Source organism: Cryptomeria japonica, chromosome 5 (assembly GCF_030272615.1).
Source record: "Cryptomeria japonica chromosome 5, Sugi_1.0, whole genome shotgun sequence".
In the NCBI taxonomy this organism is placed as follows: domain Eukaryota; kingdom Viridiplantae; phylum Streptophyta; class Pinopsida; order Cupressales; family Cupressaceae; genus Cryptomeria; species Cryptomeria japonica.
Window position 1 is genome coordinate 372,645,421 of NC_081409.1, and position 25,253 is coordinate 372,670,673.

Sequence of the window (25,253 nt, forward strand, 5' to 3'; positions counted from 1 at the left end):
ATACCAAAGGTTGCTTGTGTATCATCACATCAATTGCACAAATTACATATGCATAAAAAGACTACCAATTTGACATACGAGAAATTGGTAACGATAACACATGAATACACTTAGAACGCACGAACTAAGATGCTTTCTTCATTATCCTTTTGGAAATATACAAGTCCAAAAAAATTTCTATACATAGGATGAACATAAAACATCCTTTGAAATGTCTCTGAAATTTTCTCCAGAGTTTCCCCCCTTGTAAGAGTCCCCCTTTTACAATGCTTTGAGTCTCATATTTATAGACCTTTTGTCACATAACTGCCTTTTTCAGGTTTGTAACTAACAAAGTTTGAGTAAGGTAGTTATTCTTACACTTTGCAGCAGCATTCAAAATTATCTAACTTTCACATAAAAATGGTCAAAATTCTAAGCTCACAAGAACTTTGACCAAAAGTCACAATAATTATAACAAACAAATATTGAAAACCAAAATTGTGACTTTGATAGAAAAAGCACTTGTACAAATTCCTGCCTGTCCACCAATCCGGGTACCAAGATGTACCATACTCTCTGACACAAATGCCTTAGCCTTCCCAATGTCACCAACTACGCAAATCTCCTATTCATTTTTGCCACCCTCAGCAAACATAAAGTATTGTACAAGATCCATTGTCATATTCCACTATTACATATTTATTGTCGATGATATATGGGATCTTGTCATCATATTCTTCATCCTTATGATTAACATCGTGTGAACCAAAAGCCATCACTCGTACAAGATTTGCTGCCATAATCAGATTCATAAGGTTGAAGAAGTGGCAACACTTCTTTACCTAGGTGCCCATTGTATTTACATTGAACCTGTTCCAATTGCGAACCTTGATAGGAGAAGGAAATCGATGCCTATTGATCGCAACTATCCAAAATCTCCTAAGCACCCCACTTTGGACTTCCTTGATCAATATAGCTACAAGTAGCATGTGTTTGTATTCCCATCCAACTTGTACTAGTATATTTGGCCTTTCCATGACTGCTATTACAACGTTTTTGCAATGCTCCATCTTAACAACAAAGAGGCTTTTCTACAAAAATGTGATGAGACTTTGGGTGTCTTAGAATATCCATGAGTATTTCATAATGTGTCTTATTAAGTGTTGAGACAACTAGTATGTTGCATATAACTCACTGTCCAGGAGCTCATGGTGACTCGAAAATACCAATTTGTGCACAACCTGGAATCATTTCATTTTATTCCTCGGGATGACATCTCTTTGAGCACTCTGTCAAACAATTCGAATAGGTTGTCCATGATTCCACATTTTGTATCATTCAAAGCTTCCATTTTTGCACAGGCAGCTAAGGTTGTTGGATTCAGCTTTACACTTGCTCCTTGTATTTGATTGAATGATTTTAAAGCCTTTTCAACAAATCCATTCTGTGTATATCCCTCTAATCATTCATTCCATATAACGAAATATATTCGAGGCATATTTTCAAATAGTCTATTGCCTTCACATTTGCAAGTTATCTGTCTATGCAAAAACAATTAGAATGTTTGGCAAAGTTTATTTACTCCTTTGAAATAGTTTGCCAAGCATTTCAAATGCCTTGTCTCTGCTCTAATTAACATCAATGTGTAATTTCAAAGCTTCAATTTGGGCACGGGCAGGGAGGATGTTGACACAACATTGTGGAGATGAACCTTATATCTGCCACTTACATTAATTTAAAAGTTCCTATCACTTTTCCAACCTTCTATTTTGTGCATCTTTTGTAGTGATCGCAGACTATGAATCCACATTTCTTTGAGGCATTTTGTTAAAAATGTTATGTGCTTCGTCTACCCTTCCACACTTCGCATGTATGTCTACCACAGACAATTGTAAATACAAAATCAGCACTCTCCATGAGTTGACATCTCTTCGAGAAATCTTGTCAAAAAAATTCATTCGCCTTGTATATGATTCCGCATTTTGTATGCTTTCCTATAGGAGCAAATATGACTATAACATCTGACAAGAATCTCCATTCTTTATTATTTCGATGGATGTCTCCAACTTATTCCAAAGCTCTTGGAGCGGGAGAGATAATGGTGGAAAACATTGCACAATGCGGCTTTACATTTGCTTTGAAAGTTTCTCTAGTCTTATCAACATATCGGTTTGTGCTTCTGCTGCAATATTGGCATCCATGAGATATCATTATTTTGAGGCATTTTGTTCAAAATGGTTACTATGTCGTGTGTACACCATGCCATAGGCTGCACATTCATGTGCTTGTGTTGTGCCTAACTAGAACACAAACAAAGCTTACTTTGCTAGGATATGTTCAAGAGTACTTCATTAATCCAAGGTTTTAAGAGATTCCTTCTAAAATCTATTTTGCACACATCACTGAGTACAGGAGCATTTCCAACATTAATATCTGACAAAAATCCCCTTTTCATTGTCTTTTGATGGCATGTCCACTCCCTCTTGTAGTTTCTAATATTATCATAGACATAAAAGATGTGGGTGAAGGTCATAGGGATCGGCTTTACAGGCCTGCCAATCGCATGTTCTTTGAAAGTTCCTATTGCCTTTTCAACCAAATTCATTTTGTGTGGATTTTGTATTCAATGCTTTCCATGATACCGTATTTCTTTGAGGAATATGTCACACATCTTGGATGCACTGTCTATGTTTCGACATTTTGCATGCGTGTCTAGCAAAGCTATCGAACTATAGCATTTGACATATATCACCCTACAAATACATTTTGATGCATGTTCATTCCCTATCCTGAAGCCATGGAGGGTACTGGCAAAGGTCTGTGTCTGGCTTTAAGTCTGCAAATTGCATTCACTCAAAAAGCTTAGAAGTCCAATTAACTAGTTCAATTTGATTATGGCATTTTGCGAGACCACCTTTCTTTTTTAAGGCATTTGATGAAACAGTTCTCCGCCTGTGAGAGATTGTGTGGTGTCTTTATTGCTGCATTTTGTCAAACAATTGACATGCATTATCTCTATTTTCACATTTGGAGTTCATGTCAGCAGAGTTTTACAATATCTGATACATAAAGACTTAGACTTCACTGGTCTCGCAGCAGGTTGACACCATCAGTTGCATTTTATTTAATGTTTTTGAACCCCTCTTAACAAAGGTATTTTGTGCACATCGTGTTATTCATTGCAGTCAATGAAACCACAACTCTGTCAAAAAGATTGCGTGCTACTCCTCTGTAATTATTGCCTTCCAACATTTGCATGCATGACCCGAAAGCTCCATAGTCAAATGCATTAGCTTCAAAGTTTCTGAAGTTACTTCAACAAATGTAATATCTCTTCGTGACCCTCCAATTTGTGCATACCTTGCAAACACCGCATTCCATGCATCCATATTCCTTTGAGGCATTTTATCAAGCACATTACATGTTTATATTCCATTTTGGCATGAGCGGGGCATATATCAATAGCTTTACCTTAAAATCTTGAACAAACTTATATCATGAATTCTTCTTTCGAAATAATTCAGTCAAACATGATACAAACACCATCGACTATGCTCCCTTACATAGCATGGCTGCTAAAATAGCATTGCTCTAAAAACTTCATGAGATATCTCTTCGAGATACTTTGTCAAACAGTCCACGTGCCTTGTCTGTACTTGTATTTCCTATAGTGCCAAGATATATCCCAGGCATCTGTAGATTTTAGATGAATGCCAACAATTGAACCAAAGGAGTTTGAAAGACAAGGTTGAACTCTTGCCTTGCTGCCCTGAAATTTGAAGCTTTAGGGACCGGAAACATAAACCAGCACGTTGTACCATCTTTGATATGGTAATGTTACTAAATACAACAATATACAAGTTGTTGCAGCGTAATAGAGGGTTTTTGTTCCTGACAATGGAAAGATTGAATCAATTTGCTCAAGAGTTCCAGGATCTTTTGTTTTCAAAATATACATTTGACAAAACCTGTAATATTTCGAACCATGAGATGATACCTCTATGAGGTTTCTTTTACTGTCAAGCAGTTCACATGCTTCTTCTGAGCTTCCATCTCTTACAATGGTGCTACCGTTAATGGTTTCTTAAACTTTCAAAAGCCTCCTTAACAAATCTATTTTGTGTCTATCATGCAACCTAAAATCATTGCCAAGCTTCTTCTTCAACACGAGCATGAGTGTAATTACAAGCATTTGCAGAAGACTCGAGCTTTGCAACTCTTTGAAGATTCTTGAAAAACGGTTATGAGTTCTTGAAAAAGAAGTTCAAAAGTTAGATTCATGAAGCACAGAGCGTGAAAGTTAGAAATTTCAACTTTCAAGCACAAAAGCTAGGATTTTGGGTTTTCTTGCATGAAAGGATTTTGAGCCAAAAGATGTAAAAGTTAGGATTTTGGAGCATTGGACACGAAAGTGAGAATTTTCAACTTTCAAGCGGGAAAGTTGGAATTTTGGAACAATGATGAGTTTTAAAAGTTCAACTTTTCAAAATGCCCTAACTTTTGATTGATAGAAAATTTGACCTTAAAATTTAAAACAGTGACAAATGGGTATACAATGAACATAACCCAAAAGTCTTTTCTCATGACATAAACCCGAGAATGATATTTTGACATTTTTTGGACAAAGTGTGGCAAAAATTGAAGCATTAATATCTCAAACTATGAAGTGGGTTTTCACGAAACTTTGCCCATTGCTCAATAGGGTACCAAGAACATGCTCATTAAATGCTTTGCCTTGACGTTTAACAGTTTTTGAGATTTGATTGTTTTTGCCTCTAGGTCAATATGAAAAGGTCAACAATGCAAAAGTTTAAATTTTGGATGTTTAAAAACTAGGGCAACATTGTCATACCCACTACTTGATGCCACATATAGTCATTCTTGGTCAAACCCTAATCAGGGTTTTGCATGGGCAGATCTCAAACGTTGATCTCATTGTAATCTTGGCCATCCATTTTCATTTTGGGGCCTATAAAAGTGTTTCACCTCTTCATTTGTAAAAGAGGGAGAATTTGTAAGAAATTGTTGCTATAAGTTATCAAGATAATAAGAGTGATTCATTGATTTTGGTGATCACTTGAGTTATTTTGAAGTCGCATGGTTTCTCTTCCTTAAATAGATTAGATTTTCTTCCAAGTAATTAGATGAATGAGATAGATAGAATTGTTCCATGGTGAAATCATTCTCTCATACCTTTTGTAAGTAGATGATTTCTACTTGCAGTGCAAGGTTGGACTGAGCCTCTTGAATGTGTATGCCTAACTTCAATTATCAAATGAATATTGTTCGTCTTGATGGTATTCATTGGTGATATGAAAATCTTATGCACAACCTTTGAAGATTGCACTTCTCTTTGCATAGTTGTCTGAAGTTGGCGAAACAAAATGTGGTTGATTTCACCCGAGCCTTTGTTGTCTTTCGAGTTCTTTAGATTTGGATTAGAATCTCTTGAAACCTTTTTCTATTTACTTTCCGCATTTTATTGAGAAAACATTTCCAAAAGAGCTATCTATTGCTAAATCATTCGCAATAACTCCTTGAAATTTCAATTTGTTTAAATCTTCTTAAAGGATTGTCCCACTCTACGTAAGATCCCCCTTGGATTGCCAACAAACATCAAGTCCAACATAAAGTTGCAAGTACGTAGTAGGAACCTTGGAGTTGCCTATATGATCTTCGCAATCTTAGCATACGAGGGGTCTTTGCTCAAGAGAGGATAGAGTGATTGTTGGAAACTTTATTCTATGTCGGTGTGGTCATGAAAATCCAATGATTTTTTTTCAATATTAAATGATTAAATTAGCTTCAATCTAAAAATATTCTTTTTCTATAAGATTTTGTATTTTTGAAAATTAAAAAGTGCAAATTGTCAAGTGAAAAATACTATTTCGAAATTAGGGTGAATTGTTATTTTTAAGTGAATTCAAGTTGCAAACTTTTTTTGGGGGAAATTTGATAGAATTAACTGAAATTGTCCCTATGTCCCTATTATGATTCTTTTATATTAACTCCAATCCCATCTACTTATTACCTTAACACCTTATGATGGAGAAATTTTCCCTAACTTAAGAGTAGGTCATAGTTACATGAAATATTGTACCCTATCCACTAGTACTTGTCTCTCATATTGGAATTCCATTGTGTCTAAACCTTATTTTTCCTTGTGAACACTTTTTTCATGTGGAACATGTAGGCCATTAATCTCCCTTAGCTTTTGTTGAGATTGACTGGGATGGCTTGTAGTACATTGTGAGATGTGTCATCTACCATCACACCTTCATGCCATTTTCATATCTGCAGACTTGTCCTCTTAACTCCTAGATTATACCTCCAACCCTCTTTTTCCTTGATCTTTGCCTTTATCAAACATCATTGGTTTTTATTTGTAGCAACTTTGTTTATCTTGACATGATTGATTGAGGTGATGACAGTGGGTTAAAATGACAATTGGATTTAGGGTTTAGTTTCATATTTATAAGATGCCCCTTTTCTCATTTCTAGGAAGAGAACACATCATTTGCTTTGCTTGTGCAATATACTGACCTTATGAGGAAGGGTATTTAGGGCTAGAGGAGCTTACACCAAGGAAGACAAGTTAATATAAATAGTTGAAGTCTTGAAGATTTCAAGGATAGGAGTTGTATCGATTGGATTAATGAAGTATTTGGAGTCTCCAACTATGGCTTGCTTAGCTCTTCTTCTGTATGTCTTGACTTACTGTTGTGCGTATTGCACACACACCCCGTCAGTTGACAGGGGACCCCCCTAAATTTTGTCTGCCCGTGCGGGAGAAATAAGACCAAGTCTTGTGAAATTCGCCAGTAATGGGTAATTTGCAAAGTTTTTTTAAAGGTTTGCAAAAGGCCTAAAAGGTCCGAAATTGGCAAAACACCTAAAAGTCTGAAATTGGCAAAAGGCCTAAAAAGTCCGAAATTGGCAAAAGCCCTAAAAGGTCCGAAATTGGAAAAAGGCCTAAAAATCCCGAAGTTTGCATAACACTCCAAAAACCCGAAGTTTGCAAAAGTGCCCAAAATCCCTAAATTCACCATAAAGGGGTGAAAATGTCAAAGTTTTAAAAACCTTGCAATTGCTCTCAAATCCCCCGTAAATGTGAAAATAAAATAGTAAGGCGTTAACTTAAAGTTTGCGGAAGTGCCATTTAGGCCGAATTTCAAAAACGTCTAAGCATGAATTTTTTTAAAAAAACTTTTCGAACGCCCCTATTGCCCGAAATTACCAGGAACAACTAAATTCGCGGAAGGAGTAAAAGCGTTAAAACTTGGGAAATTTTCAAATGACCCTCCAGGCGTTAAATTTTAATATTTGTTAAATTAAATTAATTAATTTTTCAAATTGATTTATTGAAATGAAATTGATCGTTCGCAGGACGTCATTAGAGAACTAGGAGAAAGACCTGAAACGCAAATTGAAGAAGGATCGCAATCAAGGCCAGGCGCTGAAGACTAGAAAAGAAAACAGATTTGGGAATGCGTTGCAGGACCGCGAGAGCAGCCAAACATTGGGAACCGTGCCGCTGAACAAAGATGAAGTCCACCACCGGGACCAAAGACTAAAGAACACTCTGAATCCTGCAAGTTTATGCCTTCTCGAGAAAAAGCGCACAGCTAGATTTAATTCCAAGCATTCAATTTCTAAAAAGCTGAAATTGTTTTATTGTAAACTGCTTGTAGGTCCCACTCAGATATTTTGAAAGAAAGGGGAAACAAGTCAGTTGTGGACAGTTATGTCCAACTACCAGATAGACTCAAATTGAAGCCAAATAGTGGCAGGTAGTTGAAATTGTGGTTGAATGGATGAGTGAGAATTTAATGGGCATGGGTTAAGGCTGCTAGTTTCTGGAAGGCAGATCAGGACCCTTGGATGCAGTCCATCCTAGCCTTCGATTCAATATTGTAAATTCTATAAAAGGCAGAGGCCTTTCTTTTGTAAAGGGTTAGATGTTTAGATATTTTTGTTAGATAGTCAGATAGTTGGTTAGAATTTTGTAGTTAGATTTTAGAAGGTAGAATAGGTTAGATCTTAGCAGTAGCATAGAGATGCTGCAGAAATTGTTGTAATAGGCAGCTGAAACCAATATATAAACATTGATTTGGTGTTTATTGTCTTGTTTTCATCTTGTTTGCATGGTTTCTTTCAGCATTTTAGATAGATCTTTTTGTTTTGGGTGTGCAGGTATTTGATAGATTCAGGCTCATACCATTGAGGATATACTGATTGTGTATCCTTTTGTATGGTTAACTTGAGCCTTCGATTGTGCTTAGTTCAATTGCACGTGTCCGTCTAAGCTGCGCCAGAATTGGGTGCTTAGCCGTGCGTTTGAAGTCTGAAAATCTTCCAAGTCCCCTAGAAGATTGCACCGTTCCTGCAAGGTTGTAAGCTATTCTGGCCAAGCAGGAGTTGGTTATGTTGAACCTGTCTACCCGCATAACCGTGTTGTTAGTTTTAAATCTCCTGTCCCTTCCCTTTTGATTTTATTTCGTAGTCTTAGAATCACAGCAGACCAGCTTGTTGCAAATCGTAAGTCCCCTTGTGCTCCCAGCAAATCACATCAACCACTGAGTAATCCCGCAATCAAGACCTGACAATCAAAACCTTGAGGTCGTCCCCTTTGATCAAACAAAAAATAGCATTAGGGATTTCCTTATCTGAAGAGAGGATAGGATACTCAATGAGTACATTCTATTCTGTGTTGGTCGGATGGAGTCGTAGCAATGCGATTTTAGACAAGTCAATAGAATTGGCGCTAGAAGGAGGGCCGGTATGATGAAATGTGTAGATAGCTAATTCAAGATCATATCAATCCATATTTGTGAGGAGTAACCTTATAGCTTTTTTAACCTCCTCCGCGCGCAACAGAATTGGCGCTAGGAGGGCCTTTGTCAGGATCCAGGCAGCAAGTTGAGTTTATTGAGACCTTTTAAATGCTATACTTGGGATATGCAAGATCCCTGTTAAACCAGAAAAGCCAAAAAATCAGAAAACCTGAAAATACAAAAAAAAAAAATCTGAGTCAGTATGTTGAGTCAGTCATTTCATAAATACTGTATGTAGTCCGAAATTTTTCAAATCCAGCAAGAGCTAAGTTTGCAGTTCTATCCAAGGCAGCTATCCAAATTTCCATTTGCAACTCACTGCAGAATTCATGACACCAGAGCGCACGATGAACTAAATTGCTTGACATTTTTTTCAAGTGTCGAGCTCGCATTACAGGGGCAGATATTCTTTTGGGATGTCCCCAAACGAGAGGCGATCGTACAGCCGGATATCCCTAGTCTTCCATCCAGCAGCAAGGAGTTTACACGATTTAAGAATTTGATTGAGAAACAATTTGGTCTCGAAGAGGAATTACGCTTGGAGAGTGTGCTGTCACCTTGGTGGTGCAGAATTCACGCACCCCACATTTAGAGTTCACCTGCTCGCTATGCATAGAAGCAGTCAGTCAAGTCAAAGCCCAATTTGGACTGCCGGAAGAACCAAGGGAGAGCATCACCAGCAAAGTGTGGAGTGCCTACCTTGTTGCAAACGAGTATAGACGAATGCAAAATCAATGCAGCGCCGCACTCCCCGATGATGAAAGGATGGAGTTGCCAATTGCTAAGCAAGATGAACCGGTCAATCAGACCAAGGCAATAGATGAATTTATTATCCCTGCAACTGATGAAGACAGTGTTCAAAAGGACGATCAAGTGAGCTTTTTGGATCAGCCACAGGTTGAAGAGCAATTTGCAGCAGCCTCACCAATGGACGATGTAGTCCAAGAGTCCGTCAAGGATGTTTTTGAGGGCCAATTTATCGAACGATCCCTGTTGTTTAAAGACAGGCTGGCAGAGGTGCCTAAGGCTGCATTGTTCACACAATATGAAGATGCACCGGCAGATGATGCACCCCTCTTTCCTGAGTTCGAGTTTGGTTTTGACATCAACTGTCAACCTGGGCCAACCAATGAAAAATCTAATGCTGATTTGCACACTCTGACCACTAATAAGATGCTGCACCACCAATGGCGACCTCCTGCTACAACTGTTGAAGCCTTCCCGCTGCACAACCCACTGTACAAAACTCTGCATGACTCAGAACCCTGCCAGGTTGTTTCTTTCCCTCCTGCTGTTAATTCTGAAAATTTTCCGTTTAGTTTTGAATATTCTGGAAAAACAACCTGTAAATGGATTAACCGTGGACCTAATGAACTTCCCCAACTAATAATTTTGCCCAATGTCCTGGTTAAATTCGAGAGTGGCCAACTGAAAATTTTCTTTTCAGAGTACAAAGACAAACAAGCCAAACTGAGAACTATTCCCATTGCCCTGTTACTGCTGCATATACTCAAAAATCACCACGGGTCGGGAACACATGCATATAGTCCACCTTTTGTACAATCGGTCTCTTCTTGTACATAATTAGTTTAGGTTTTTGTTCGTTTTCTGTTTTAGTTTAGTTTCCCTGTTTTCTGCTTTTTCGTAGTCTAGATGTCCTTTCGGAAGAGGCTATCTCCCTGTCAATTTTTGAAGGGGTTTGTTTGCTTTTCCCAGCTTGGTGTACGAAGTTGGAATTTTTTTTTCTGGCTCATTTCTTGGATGCCAACTTTGGTAGAGCACCTAATTGACAGTTGCCCCCGTAGTCAGCTCATTTGGTTTAAGGCTTAGTCAGTCTAAAAATTTAGTTGCTTACTGCATCTTGTCGCCAACGTTGTGATCACTACACTTTAAAACGCTTAAGTTTGTCGTTGTATCAAAGGGAGGTCACTGCAAGTGAAAAAATATGAAGCTCTGCTTCAGCGACCACAGTAACGCTCAATCCCATGTAGGCTTCACTGCTTACCAGCCAAGGTGAAAAGGTGAAAAGTAAAGGAAAAATCAAAAGAAAAGAAATTGAAAAGCAAAGAAATATCAAGTTGCTTGGCTTTGGGAATGCAAACACCTCTGCCGATTCTCAATAAGAAAATTTATCGGAAACAGAGCAATCTCTGTGAGCTTACACGCGATAACTCCGTCGGGGCTATAGACGCTTGCTGGCAGCGGGGCTCTATCCAGGTTGCTTTTGGAGTTAGAGTCGCTCTACGTAACTTGCATTAACTAAACAATGATATCTCGACCTTCTTTAATGCCAGAATGAATTTCACTGCACACACTTGATTTCTCAAGGCGGGTGACTTGATTCAGTTTGCGACCTCATTTTTACTTTTAATTTGTCTTCTGTCATTTGGGTTGTTTTGTGGGGTATATACCAGAGATTCTGGGGTTCGATCCGGATAATCATCCTTGAAATGTTCAAGAACATTTCCCAGCCGAGTCGCCATTTATTGTGCGTATTGCACACACACCCCGTCAGTTGACAAGGGACCCCCCTTAAATTTTGTCTGCCCGTGCTAGAGAAATAAGACCAAGTCTTGTGAAATTCGCTAGTAATGGGTAATTTGCAACATATTTTTTAAAGGTTTGCAAAAGGCCTAAAAGGTCCAAAATTGGCAAAACACCTAAAAGTCTGAAATTGGCAAAAGGCCTAAAAAGTCTGAAATTGGCAAAAGGCCTAAAAGGTCCGAAATTGGCAAAAGGCCTAAAAATCCCGAAGTTTGCAAAACACTCCAAAATCCCGAAGTTTGCAAAAGTGCCCAAAATCCCGAAATTCAACATAAAGGGGTGAAAATGTCAAAGTTTTAAAAACCTTGCAATTGCTCTCAAACCCCCCATAAATGTGAAAATAAAATAGTAAGGCGTTAACTTAAAGTTTGCGGAAGTGCCATTTAGGCCGAATTTCGAAAATGTTATGAACTTTTTTTTAAAAAAACTTTTCGAACGTCCCTCTTGCCCAAAATTGCCAGGAACAACTAAATTCGCGGAAGGAGTAAAAGCGTTAAAACTTGGGAAATTTTCAAATGACCCTCCAGGCATTAAATTTTAATATTTGTTAAATTAAATTAATTAATTTTTCAAATTGATTTATTGAAATGAAATTGATCGTTTGCAGGTCGTAGGACGTCATTAGAGAACCAGGAGAAAGACCTGAAACGCAAATTGAAGAAGGATCGCAATCAAGGCCAGGCGCTGAAGACTGGAAAATAAAAAAGATGTGGGCACGCGCTGCAGGAGCGCGAGAGCAACCAAACATTGGGAACCATGCCGCTTAACAAAGATGAAGTCCACCACCGGGACCAAAGACCAAAGAACACTCTGAATGCTGAAAGTTTATGCCTTCTCGAGAAAAAGCACACAACTGGATTTAATTCCAAGAATTCAATTTCTAAAAAGCTGAAATTGTTTTATTGTAAAACTGCTTGTAGGTCCCACTCAGATATTTTGAAAGAAAGGGGAAACAAGTCAGTTGTGGACAATTATGTCCAACTACCGGATAGACTCAAATTGAAGCCAAATAGTGGCAGGTAGTTGAAATTGTGGTTGAATGAATGAGTGAGAATTTAATGGGCATGGGTTAAGGCTGCTAGTTTCTGGAAGGCAGATCAGGACCCTTGGATGCAGTCCATCCTAGCCTTCGGTTCAATATTGTAAATTCAATAAAAGGCAGAGGCCTTTCTTTTGTAAAGGGTTAGATGGTTAGAGATTTTTGTTAGATAGTCAGACAGTTGGTTAGAATTTTGTCGTTAGATTTTAGAAAGTAGAATAGGTTAGATCTTAGCAGTAGCATAGAGATGCTGCAAATTTTGTTGTAATAGGCAGCTGAAATCAATATATAAACATTGATTTGGTGTTTATTGTCTTGTTTTCATCCTGTTTGCATGGTTTCTTTTAGCATTTTAGATAGATCTTTATGTTTTGGGTGTGCAGGTATTTGATAGATTCAGGCTCATACCATTGAGGATATATTGATTGTGTATCCTTTTGTATGGTTAACCTGAGCCTTCGATTGTGCTTAGTTCAATTGCACGTGTCCGTCTGAGCTGCGCTAGAATTGGGTGCTTAGCCATGCGTTTGCAATCTGAAAATCTTCCAAGTCCCCTAGAAGATTGCACCGTTCCTGCAAGGTTGTGAGCTATTCTGGCCAAGCAGGAATTGGTTATGTTGAACCTGTCTACCCGCATAACCGTGTTGTTAGTTTTAGATCTCCTATCCCTTCCCTTTTGATTTTATTTCGTAGTCTGAGAATCACAGCAGACTAGCTTGTTGCAAATCGTAAGTCCCCTTGTGTTCCCAGCAAATCACATCGACCATTGAGTAATCCCACAGTCAAGACCTGACAATCAAAACCTTGAGGTCGTCCCCTTTGATCAAACAAAAAACAACATTAGGGATTTCCTTATCTGAAGAGAGGATAGGATACTCAGTGAGTACATTCTATTATGTGTTGGCCGGATGGACTCGTAGCAATGCGATTTTAGACACATCAACAGAATTGGCGCTAGGAGGGCCGGTATGATGAAATGTGTAGATAGCTAATTCAAGATCATATCAATCCATATTTGTGAGGAGTAACCTTATAGCTTTTTTAACCTCCTCCGCGCGCAACAGAATTGGCACTAGGAGGGCCTTTGTCAGGATCCAGGCAGCAAGTTGAGTTTATTGAGACCTTTTAAATGCTATACTTGGGATATGCAAGATCCCTGTTAAACCAGAAAAGCCAAAAAATCAGAAAACCTGAAAATACAAAAAATAAAATAAAATTCTGAGTTAGTATGTTGAGTCAGCCATTTCATAAAGACTGTCTGCAGTCCGAAATTTTTCAAATCCAGCAAGAGCTAAGTTTGCAGTTCTATCCAAGGCAGCTGTCTGAATTTGCATCTGCAACTCACTGCAGAATTCATGACACCACAACGCATGATGAACTGAATTGCTTGACATTTTTGTCAAGGGTCGAGCTCGCATTACAGGGGCAAATATTCTTTTGGGATGTCCCCAAACCAGAGGCGATCGTACAGCCAGATATTTCTAGTCCTCCATCCAGCAGCGAGGAGTTTACATGATTTAAAAATTTGATTGAGAAGCAATTTGGTCTCGAAGAGGAATTACACTTGGAGAGCGTGCTGTCACCTTGGTGGTGCAGAATTCACCGCACCCCACATTTAGAGTTCACCTGCTCGCTATGCATAGAAGCAGTCAGTCAAGTCAAAGCCCAATTTGGACTACCGGAAGAACCAAGGGAGAGCATCACCAGCAAAGTGTGGAGTGCCTACCTTGCTGCAAACAAGTATAGACGAACGCAAAATCAATGCAGCGCCGCACTCCCCGATGATGAAAGGATGGAGTTGCCAATTGCTAAACAAGATGAACCGGTCAATCAGACCAAGGCAGCAGATGACTTTATTATCCCTGCAACTGATGAAGATAGTGTTCAGAAGGACGATCAAGTGAGCTTTGTGGATCAGCCACAGGTTGAAGAGCAATTTGCAGCAGCCTCACCAATGGACGATGCAGTCCAAGAGTCCGTCGAGGATGTTTTTTAGGGCCAATTAATCGAACGATCCCTGCTGTTTAAAGACAGGCTGGCAGGTGCCTAAGGCTGCATTGTTCACACAATATGAAGATGCACCGGCAGATGATGCACCCCTCTTTCCTGAGTTTGAGTTCGATTTTGAGATCAACTGTCAACCTGGGCCACCCGATGAAAAATCTGATGCTGATTTGCACACTCTGTCCGCTGATAAGATGTTGCACCACCAATGGCAACCTCTTGATACAACTGCTGAAGCCTTCCTGCCGCACAACCCACCATACAAAACTCTGCATGACTCAGAAACCTGCCAAGTTGTTTCTTTCCCTCCTGCTGTTAATTCTAAAAAATTTTCGTTTAATTTTGAATATTCTGGAAAAACAACCTGTAAATGGATTAACCATGGACCTAATGAACTTCCCCAACTAATAATTTTGCCCAATGTCCTAGTTAAATTCGAGAGTGGCCAACTCAAAATTTTCTTTTCAGAATACAAAGACAAACAGGTCAAACTGAGAACTATTCCCACTGCCCTGTTACTGCTGCATATACTGAAAAATCATCCCGGGTCGGGAATGCATGCATATAGTCCACCTTTTGTACAATCGGTCTCTTCTTGTACATAGTTAGTTTAGGTTTTTGTTCGATTTTTGTTTTAGTTTAGTTTCCTTGTTTTCTGCTTTTCCGTAGTGTAGATGTCCTTTCGGAAGAGGCTATCTCCCTGTCAATTTTTGAAGGGGTTTGTTTGCTTTTCCCAGCTTTGGTGTACGAAGTCGGAATTTTTTTTTCCAGCTCATTTCTTGGATGCCAACTTTGGTAGAGCACCTAATTGATGGTTGCCCCCGTATTAGCTCATTTGGTTTAAGGCTTAGTCAGTCTAAATATTTAGTTGCTTACTGCGTCTTGTCGCCAACGTTGTGATCACTGCACTTTTAAACGCTTAAAACGCTTAAGTTTGTCGTTTTATCAAAGGGAGATCACTGCAAGTGAAAAAATCTGAAGCTCTGCTTCAACGACCTTTGTAACGCTCAATCCCACGTAGGCTTCACTGCTTACTAGCCAAAGTGAAAAGGTGAAAAGTAAAGGAAAAATCAAAAGAAAAGAAATTGAAAAGCAAAGAAATATCAAGTTGCTTGGCTTTGGGAATGCAGACACCTCTGCCAATTTTCAATAAGAAAATTTATCAGAAATAGAGCAATCTCTGTGAGCTTATAGGCAATAACTCCGTCGGGGCTATAGACGCTTGCTGGCAGCGGGGCTCTATTCAGGTTGCTTTTGGAGTTAGAGTCGCTCTACGTAACTTGCATTAACTAAACAATGATATCTCGACCTTCTTTAATGCCAGAATGAATTTCACTGCACACACTTGATTTCTCAAGGCGGGTGACTTGATTCAGTTTGCGACCTCATTTTTACTTTTAATTTGTCTTCTGTCATTTGGGTTGTTTTGTGGGGTATATACCAGAGATTTTGGGGTTCGATCCGAATAGTCATCCTTGAAATGTTTAGGAAGATTTCCGAGCCGAGTCGCTATTTGTTGTGCGTATTGCACACACACCCCGTCAGTTGACAAGGGACCCCCCCTAAATTTTGTTTGTCCGTGCGGGAGAAATAAGACCAAGTCTTGTGAAATTCGCCAGTAATGTGTAATTTGCAAAGTTTTTTTTAAAGGTTTGCAAAAGGCCTAAAAGTTCGAAATTGGCAAAAGGCCTAAAAAGTCCGAAATTGGCAAAAGGCCTAAAAGGTCCGAAATTGGCAAAAGGCCTAAAAATCCCGAAGTTTGCAAAACACTCAAAAATCCCGAAGTTCGCAAAAGTGCCCAAAATCCCAAAATTCACCATAAAGGGGTGAAAATTTCAAAGTTTTAAAAACCTTGCAATTGCTCTCAAACCCCCCGAAAATGTGAAAATAAAATAGTAAGGCGTTAACTTAAAGTTTGCGGAAGTGCCATTTAGGCCGAATTTTGAAAACGTCTAAGTATGAACTTTTTTTTAAAAAAACTTTTTGAACGCCCCTCTTGCCCGAAATTGCCAGGAACAACTAAATTCGCGAAAGGAGTAAAAGCATTAAAACTTGGGAAATTTTCAAATGACCCTCCAGGCGTTAAATTTTAATATTTGTTAAATTAAATTAATTAATTTTTCAAATTGATTTATTGAAATGAAATTGATCGTTCGCAGGTCGCAAGACTTCATTAGAGAACCGAGAGAAAGACCTGAAACGCAAATCAAAGAAGGATCGCAATCAAGGCTAGGCACTGAAGACTGGAAAATAAAAAAGATGTGGGAACGCGCTGCAGGAGCGCGAGAGCAACCAAACATTGGGAACCGTGCCGCTGAACAAAGATGAAGTCCACCACCAGGACCAAAGACCAAAGAACACTCTGAATGCTGCAAGTTTATGCCTTCTCAAGAAAAAGCACACAGCTGGATTTAATTCTAGGAATTCAATTTCTAAAAAGCTGAAATTGTTTTATTGTAAAACTGCTTGTAGGTCCCACTCAGATATTTTGAAAGAAACGGAAAACAAGTCAGTTGTGGACAGTTATGTCCAACTACTGGATAGACTCAAATTGAAACCAAATAGTGGTAGGTAGTTGAAATTGTGGTTGAATGGATGAGTGAGAATTTAATGGGCATGGGTTAAGGTTGCTAGTTTTTGGAAGGCAGATCAGGACCCTTGGATGCAGTCCATCCTAGCCTTCGATTCAATATTGTAGATTCTATAAAAGGCAGAGGCCTTTTTTTTGTAAAGGGTTAGATGGTTAGAGATTTTTGTTAGATAGTCAGACAGTTGGTTAGAATTTTGTAGTTAGGTTTTAGAAGGTAGAATAGGTTAGATCTTAGCAGTAGCATAGAGATGTTGCAGAAATTGTTGTAATAGGCAGCTGAAATCAATATATAAACATTGATTTGGTGTTTATTGTTTTGTTTTCATCTTGTTTGCATGGTTTCTTTCAGCATTTTAGATAGATCTTTTTGTTTTGGGTGTGCAGGTATTTGATAGATTCAGGCTCATACCATTGAGGATATACTGATTGTGTATCCTTTTGTATGGTTAACTTGAGCCTTCGATTGTGCTTAGTTCAATTGCAGGTGTCCCTCTGAGCTGCGCCAGAATTGGGTGCTTAGCCGTGCGTTTGAAGTCTAAAAATCTTCCAAGTCCCCTAGAAGATTGCACCGTTCCTGCAAGGTTGTGAGCTATTCTGGCCAAGCAGGAATTGGTTATGTTGAACCTGTCTACCCGCATACCCGTGTTGTTAGTTTTAGATCTCCTATCCCTTCCCTTTTGATTTTATTTCGTAGTCTAAGAATTACAGCAGACCAGCTTGTTGCAAATCGTAAGTCCCCTTGTGCTCCCAGCAAATCACATCAACCACTGAGTAATCCCGCAGTCAAGACCTGACAATCAAAACCTTGAGGTCGTCCCCTTTGATCAAACAAAAAACAGCATTAGGGATTTCCTTATCTGAAGAGAGGATAGGATACTCAGTGAGTACATTCTATTCTGCTTTGGTCGGATGGAGTCGTAGCAATGTGATTTTAGACATGTCAACACTTACCTACAATCATCTCCCCTAAAAGTGCCATAAGCCAAGGGGGAGATAATTGGCCAATAGGTTAACCAAAGGCAAGTATCTCTAACCCTAATTATTTGTATTGGTACTCTTATTTGTATTGTGAATGATTGTGTGTTTTATCACTCATGTATTATATAGCATGGTATTGACAATTACTTTACTTCTATCTTCAACATTTTTGGTACCTATAGCCCTAATTGCATTGCAGTTGCCACAACCCTTTCTTACCATCTAGTGGCACCTTTCTTCTTATGAGCAACACTTGCTTATAGCCCTAGACAACATTGTGGACTAACATTCTTGATTTGTAATGGATCTAACTGGTATTCTACCTTTTTCTTATTTAGGTGATCATCATGTTAGAGACTTGTTTTAGGCCCAACACATTTTGGTGAATCTGACCCAAATCTTATACCACTTTATGTTGCCTTTAGGTTCTCTGTTATACATCCTTGGCCTAGGAATATTTAGCTCGGTTCCTATAACGTCCTCACTACTAGAACTAGTTTAATAAATATAATTAATTTCCCATTTCCATGTTTACACAAATGTAATTTAAAAATATTTAAGCTTTCTCATATTTCATCCAAATGGCAAATACATAAAAATTTACATGTGCATATTCCAGGTATAACACAAAATGAATACATACAAGTTGGCTCATCATGCCAATTTACATCAAAAAACATTTTATTGCTCATTCATAACTGAAAAGATAAACATCAATCTTTGCCACTGGACACCTCCATGATGCCGAGGGACGAGAGCATGGTTGAGGCGCTTCACCGCCCAACCATGAAGCAACTTGCTTCTCCACAGTCCTTTCTAACTTGAAGAATTGCTGACCCTACTCGGAAAGCCTAGCAACCTGGAAAACAAAGTAGGGGTGAACACTCAGTGCAACCTGATATAACATGTGCATATCTAACATGAAAATGCAGCTTGATATCAGGATGCGGCACACACACACACAAATATTTTATCTACACACATAAAATTTGCTAGGCAGAAAACACCTATTTCAATGTCATGGCTTTGGCCAAAGCACTTATAAAGTCTGATTTTCTTGTAAATAGGATCATCCATCTCTATAATTCTATATTCGGCACCCCATCCCGGAAACAAGGCTAATCAATCATTCAAGAAGCAGACAATCACAATGCTGATGCGCCTTCTATATGACTGATTTAGTTCCCTACATGGCTGTTCAATGCATATTTCTACATGTTACTTAATACAATATGCATTTAAATGATATGTTCATTTATAGGGCTGTTTCATAAATGCATTAATTAATGCTTCATTTTGTTTATATGCAAATTAACTACTTTTTTATATGGTTGTTTCAAGATGCAACATACAAAATTAACACAATCAGATTTAAGAGAAAGCAGAAACATATATAAAAGAAGCTATAATGCATGATATGCATATTATAATTATATACATATTATGCACACACATTCTTTAAAAGAAACAGTAATACAACAATTTTTTAAAAGAAGTTATGACGCATGATATAATACATGCATATTATATATATATTATATGCATATCATGTGCATACATTCTTTAAGATTCTAAGACAGTCATTCAGAGAATACAGAATATAGATTCGGTATCATAAGATAAAGGAATGTAACCTACAGTTTTGAAATCATTACAATGTTTCATGTAAGGGTTAACCGTACTGATGTTTGGATTCCATTTCATCTAACTATGAAAGAATCTCAAGTTTTCTTGTTATATAACTAACTAGTTTTCATGTTACAAAGACATGTGAATATGTTTTTTGAGTTTTTTTAACAGTAAGATGTAAATTATCAGGTTTCTAAATATTGGTTCTAATTTCTTCTCTATAATTTCTAGATATAGGCTAATTCTATGTCGGGGTTTTCAGTTATGCTCTCCAATTCAAAGGTTTTCCTTACAGGCCTGCATATACATATGTTTTACTATCTTTCTATGTTTTCTATTTGAAAAGAAATCTGCATTGTCTTTAAATAATTTAAGCTTTGTAAAGAAAATAATAATGAGAAAGAGGGAAATATCTACTATGAAATATATTTGCAGATTGATGAAGATATTGCAGCAGATCGATTTCTGATTGTGAGATCCAACAGAGCTTCCTAAATGCACAAGATGCTGCTTCTAACAATGCAATCTTCTTTAACCCAAATTTCATGCTCGTAAATTAACTGTATCATCATGCCTTGTCCTTCAAATGAGGGTCTGAATAATGCTAAACTTCAGAGTACTGATCATTAATGATAACCTATTTGTTTTCATCAGCGATGGTCTCCTAATTCCCTCACTGTATGTTTCAATATATACTGGAAAATACATGTATTGTACTCCCAATGCCCTGTCTTGAGCGTTTCTCTGCAAGACCTTTCATTTCAAATGGGGTTTACAGAAAAAAATGACATGTTTCAGCTTGAAAGGCGCGTATTTTTACCCATTAAGAAACAGCAATATGCTTTTGGCAACTTTCTCTTATTGATTGATGACTTTGCATCGCTTTTACTGTGTAAGAAATATTGACTATTTTTTTCTTATGCTGGAAAAGAATCAGTTTTTTACCATCGGGCTGGCTGGTTGCCCCCTTACCATTGAAAAGACAGTTACAAAATATGCTATATTATTGCTAGCCAATGACTTAAGGCTCAATGGAATGGTTAGGATATTATTTGAAAGACACCAAGATGAATAGCTCAGCCATCGTGCCATAAAATATGCCGTGGCTATAATCATTAATACTTCATAATGCACTTGTATATGGTTACAATGTATCGGTATACATGATATCCTTTGATTGTCTTAAGGATGATAGCATACAGTATCTATAATCACTTGCATTCGTATGGTCTATACGTATGTATGTGTGTGTATAATATAATATACATATACATATATACGTATATAATTATATGCAACAATGCAATTATATATATATGCATTTCAAATATGCATGAAGAAACATTACATGATATGCATCATAATTCTTGGTGATCATGAGTGTATGTGTGTTCATGTCGCCATACATATACATAATACATGTTCATATGGGTATATGTGATTAGGCATATGCTCATATGTTCATATATAATATATGTCTATGACAATATGGATACATTTTTATGTATTTGTTACAAGTGCTTTATTCATTTTTCTGGATTATGTACATAAAATGAGAAGACAATATCCAGGAGTAGAAAGTTGGCATATACCTGTCATTGCAGCAGAACATACAGATATGAATACAATGATCAAAAACATGGTAAGCAAGTCTTATTCGTTTAGATATCTTTAAGTAATGAAATATCAATGATATATAAACTTTATCAGTCACTCTGAAAACACTTGTTGTCGTTCAAATGCATCTACTATATGACCTATGTGGTGCACACGAGTGTCCCTTCCTCACTATATTTTACCTGTTGCCAGGTATTCCTACCTCAGTCATACTCTCGTCCTTGCAAATATCTACACAAATTCTCTTTCGTTCTGTATCCTGTCACACTTACCATCAGTAGCTTAATCATGATGTAAAATGAAATCAAAAATACTATATGTAATCATCTAACATCATGATATACTAACATCTGATTAAATTCAAATCATAATACTCACTATCATGTAACCATCATCATCCACGTAATCATCATTAAATATTTAATGTATCTAAAATTCAATTAATTAAGGAAAATAACTATTATTGCATTATTTTAAATAATCCAAAAATAATGGAATGTTACATTTCCTTTAATCACTAATTCTTCTTCATTCAATAACTCTTAAATGTGTCAAAGGTTACTTTCATATGCTTCTATTAATGAATCTTTAGATTCTATCTCCCATTCTTCCTTGTATAATGGTGGTTGTACTGATTTTTCTACTTGGTCCAAAAGATCGACCCATGCTTTTTAGGTGTAGTAAGATCCTTTCTATCTCCTCTCACTCTCCCCTTGTATGCTTCTTTGTAGTGGAAATATTTTTGTTTTCCTTACTATGGCATTGACTTCAATTTACACTCCAACATCAACTTTGTTCTTGAGATGGGCTCTAACTTTGGATGTATGGCTATGGTTTCTTTGGTTTCTTCCTATTGTTTCTTCTGTTCTCTTTGTTCTACAAGATTGTCTAATCTGTTGATCTTGACCATATATTGTCTCTTCTTACCTTTAATAGGGTCTATGTAATATCCCCATTTTATGCGATATTTTTTAGTGAGCTTTTGGCCTGTTTCCATGTTTTTACATAAGCTTCTATGTGGGTTGGGGAGAACTCTAAACTTCTTGTTCAGTCTTTTTTGGCTTTTGTTGATGGCTTTGAGCTCAGATGGCATTATGGGTTTCAGTGACGCTTTTAGAAGCATTTTTGGACTCCTAGGGTGTTCTCAAAACTTCTTGGAGAACATGTCTCTAGTTGGCACCAATCTTCATCCCACGACCTCAATTTCATCTCGTTGTGCTCAAATTTGATTTCCAATGCATCAACAATGCTTTCAACAACTTGGATGAGAGTATATGAATACACTTAGGTTATAATGTTTGATGTTATATTACTTCACTTAAGTGTTATGTTTTTTATAATAGACACTTTATTTCCCCCTAAAATGGATTCCTGAAGTCATTTTAATATTTCAAAATGTCCTTTTGGTGGGAAATGTATTATTTTTATTTGAAATTGGCTAATTTTCCCTGCAAAGCTATAAAAGGATGTTTGGGTTCTCATTTTGCATATGCTGAAGATTACACATACTGTTGTGTTGTTGGATTGAACCTACAAGTTCTTCCAACTTCCAAGCATTGTTTGAGGGCGGAAACCCTCATCTGATTGCTAGTTTCGGTTTTAAAAGACAATTCCTTACTGGTTGGAGTGGTTCTACACAGGAATCAGCATTGCTATTCATAGAATTTACAATTTTGGGGGTTCAAAAATGAAGATTTTTGCATTTTTCTGAGTTGCGAGTGTTTTGGGTTTTCATGTTTGACATTTGCAGTGATTGTAGAATATCTTCGAGGTGGTTTGGAGTTTCCTTTTGCTAGCCGTACAGTTTGGGGTTTGGGTGCTTGCCCTAACTGGCCACACCACTCTTTTTGCACGAAAAACTTGTGATTGAGCTTCGAAATTGTTAGACTGATTTGGTTGTGTTCGTCTTTGCTGGGTGATTTATTCAAGGTGGAATTGAGATTGATTGCAGCTTGTTTGAATTTTTTTATTAGAGGCCATATCATTTGCAGAGTCTCCTAGATGCTTGGCATGAGGCCTCTAAGCTGGAACTCCTAGGGTTTGAAGGCAATTTCAGCCATATGTGTGGTGCCTAACTCTTAGGCATCATTTGCAATCATTTTCAGGCTGAACAAATGAGTGTGTGGAGAGATTTGGATTTTTATGTGCTGGCGGACCCTGTTCCAGCAGCCCTGTCAATGCTGGGTATGACAGAAAATTAGTAGAAGACCTGTATACTTCTTATTTCTTGATTTTTTGAAGGTGTTTAAAGTGTATGTTGCTATTTGCTATCATCGACCTGCATTATATGGTGGTTGGAAGGAGTGTTTAATGACTTTCCTAGCAACCAGGACCTGCAATTTTCAGTACAGCAGATCTGCAATTTTCTGCTCTCTAGCTATTGCTTTCATTCTGATGATGGATCATGTAGTATGATCCGAAACGCTGATGATTAAAAATTTGACACAGTGCAATCCAAAAATCAATATTGTTAACATTATGGACTGTGGAAATCACATGACTTTAATCATCTATAACAGTTTAGACTCAGCTTCTAGTACCATGTTGGTGATGGGTATGACTGGAAACTACTTACAGACCTACAAGTTGATGCATTCCTTGTATTTTGGAGCTGTTTAGTGGTGCTGAGTATGCTTAAGGTTGATGATCACCCTTATGAGGTGCTTCTTATCTATTAACAGGTGTTTGGAGGTGTTTTCAGCATAGTTGGAATACTCGGACTTGGAGAGTACTCGGCAAGCCCAAATTTTTTGACTTGGCAAAAACTCAACAAAAAACTCGGCAATTTAAAAAGTACTAGAATTTCTTATAAAAACACTTTTTTTCTATGTTCCATGGTGTTTTGGGGATGGGGACGGGGGGACGGCAGGGGACATGTTTCCGAGACGTTCCCTAGAAGGCCATTTTTTAGGGGACATTAGGGAACGAGGATATATATATGAATTTTGTAAAATATATTAATATATCATAGAGAGAGAGAGAGAGGGAAAGAGATATGTCAATAACTGATAACAACAATATCATTTGTAAATAAATCTTGAGAGTAATAGTATAACAGCGTAATAAATTTCAATAAAGCATTATAACAGCAGTCTCAAACATCAAACCATGGTCTATCAATATCCAAAAGTCTCAAACATGTATCCAAAAGTCTCGAACATCAAAATATAACAGTCTATGAAACTAAGCCTCATTCAAGCCATCAATATGCAAAGACTTAGAACCATTTAAGTCATTATCACACTCTAGCAAAAGTGAATCATCCAATGGTAGCTTGATCAATCCTAGTTGTTGGGTTAGTGTTTTGTTTGGTTTTAACTTTTTATGTCATTTTAGGGTTCCTCTATGGTTTAGAAGTCCTTGTGCACACCCCACCCCCCCCAATGGACCAATAAAAGCAAAGAAAATTAAAAAAAATTGTTTTTGTAAGCTTGGAATCATTCCCAGCCGCAAGGGGCGACTAGCCATTTTGGGGACGGGGCGACACCAAGGAGACGTCCCCTTTCTATCTCGAGGACAGCGAAATGTCCCCAAATGGAGGGGGACATTTCCTAGTGTTTCCTAGGATTTTTGGTCAAGTGGGGACAGCAAGGGGATGTCCCCTTGGTGTCCCCCCGTCCTTGAAATGACAAGGGACGAGATGTCACGTTCTGGGGCAGGGGACACGCCCCCATGTAATAGCTTTTTTTTTGCAAAATCTAATTACAAAATGTATCAAATGAGTCTAAAAACCATGAGGAAATATTTTCTATTAAATTTGATTGTTCAATACATATGCACAAAATATAATTTCAGACATTTATATATTTTTAACTTTATAAGTTTATCTATATGCAAAAATGTTTTAAAAAAATGTCTTAATTTATATAAAGTTAGAAACAATATGAATATGAATATAAGTTTATATATATGAAATAAGTTTAAAGTTTATATAAATTTCTGAAAAATGTGTAATGTCCCCTAATAAATGTTGTCAAACGTTAAACGATATTAATTATTTTATATTAATATCCCATTCATTAATATAAATAATTAA

The 25,253-nt window shown here is 37.5% G+C and overlaps 1 protein-coding gene across 2 annotated transcripts in view; it reads left to right on the top strand.

Annotated features, from left to right (window-relative positions):
- Positions 1 to 25,253, top strand: part of LOC131034917 (adenylyl-sulfate kinase 3) — a 79,331-nt gene that overhangs the window by 37,356 nt on the left and 16,722 nt on the right. The window lies entirely within an intron of this gene.